The sequence below is a fragment of the Sinocyclocheilus grahami genome, unplaced genomic scaffold (genome assembly GCF_001515645.1).
Source record: "Sinocyclocheilus grahami isolate Dianchi unplaced genomic scaffold, SAMN03320097.WGS_v1.1 scaffold20.1, whole genome shotgun sequence".
In the NCBI taxonomy this organism is placed as follows: domain Eukaryota; kingdom Metazoa; phylum Chordata; class Actinopteri; order Cypriniformes; family Cyprinidae; genus Sinocyclocheilus; species Sinocyclocheilus grahami.
In genome coordinates this window covers 2,550,264-2,551,961 of record NW_015505199.1, presented here as the reverse complement: position 1 = coordinate 2,551,961, position 1,698 = coordinate 2,550,264, and the positions used below count along the sequence as shown (strand labels likewise).

The 1,698-nt window shown below is 37.2% G+C and overlaps 1 protein-coding gene across 1 annotated transcript in view; it reads right to left on the bottom strand.

The window, feature by feature from the left end:
• The window catches only part of LOC107556337 (protein diaphanous homolog 3-like), a 215,796-nt gene that overhangs the window by 201,665 nt on the left and 12,433 nt on the right, over positions 1 to 1,698 (bottom strand). The gene's annotated exons all lie outside the window — the stretch shown is intronic.

Genomic DNA, 1,698 nt, shown 5'->3' with positions numbered 1-1,698 from the left:
ATATATATATATATATATATATATATATAAGGGCTGCACGATTAATCGAAATTAAATCGCAAAGGCGATAAATCGCGCTTAGGCAGAAGCTGCAACTGTCATGCGTATCTTTCAGTGAAGCACGGTTCTGTGATCAGCAGTCCGAAGGTCTCCATCTCCATCCGAAGTTCAGAAGGCGCTCTCGTGCTGAAACGCCAAATACGCCTCACAGAAGAACTCCAGGAAATGACAATAGCGGTTGCTGAATAAACAGAAGATTTAACTGCTTTCACTGATTCAACATGACTAATATAATAAACACACGACTACGACAACATATGGTTTATCTGTGTTCATCTTATTATAATAAAGTATATAATAATGCAATGCTAATCGACATAGCCTTTAAGAAAGCCTTTAATTAAACAGGCTTACTGTAAATGCACATTCACAGCAGGAGGCGCTTTCGGAATGGCAGAAATATAACCGTTTCACCGGTAATGGCAGTAAACAAATATGCTCATGTTTATTTAATGAAATCATAGCCTTTTGAAGTATAATAGTCACATTAAGCCATATCAAATTTAAGACCAAATTTAAGACTGAAATCATAACTAAGACTTTCTTGTACAATTTAAGACTTTTTATGGCCTTATATTTCATACAACTAAATTTAAGACATTTTAAGACTTGATTAAGGGTCTATGAAAAAAGTAAAAAAAAGTGCATTTAAAATGCAGGACACATTTCCTACAACACATCTTAGTGACCCCGAACCTTTAAACAATAGTTTACTTATACATGCCACAAAACTACAAATAACCATAAACTTGTATTGCACAAAACAATGCTTCACAAAAAAATAGTGCCCTATGGATTAATTGCATAATGATCAGAAGCATTTCTTTAAAAATGTCTGACTGGAACGCAAATTTACTGACTCACACCATGTCTACACTGCAAAAAAATAGTGCGCATCATAATGCACTGTTTGCTAACATCCCCTCTGAGAATATTTGTCAAAGTAAGAAAACAAAAGTCAACTTATTAGATTTAGGGGGCAATTACTTTTTCACGTAGGGCCAGGCAGGTTTGGACAGCTTTTTTCCCTTAATAAAATAATCATTTAAAAACGGCATTTTGTATTTACTTGCATTGTGTAATATTAGTGTAATATTAAAATTAGTTTGATGATCTGAATCTTTTAAGTGTGACAAATATGCAAAAAATTAAAAAAAAACAGGAAGGGGGTCAACACTTTTTCACATTATACACACAAAAAAAAAACAAGTAGATAGAATAGAAAAAATAGAAAGCTAGTTTTTGTTTTTTGGGGGGCTTTTTTAATAAAGAATAAAAAAATAAAAAAGATAAAAATAGATAAAGTAGAATTAAAATAGAATAGAAAGTGTTACTGTTCTGATTACTTTTCAAAAGTAATTAGTTACATTACTAGTTACGTGTAACGAATCATCCACTGAAGGCAAGCATACAGGAGGGTGGAGGACTGGAGGTGGTCCAGGGGGCGGGATGGAGGGCCAGGCCCGTGAAGAGGAACAGGCAGAGAGGGGAGCCATGGAAGAGCGGGGAGCCATGGTGGAGCAGGCAGAACAGGGAGCCATGGCGGTGCACGCAGATCGGGGGGCCATGGCGGAGCAGGCAGATCAGGGAGCCATGGCGGAGCAGGCAGACCGGGGGGCCATGGCGGAGCAGGCAGAT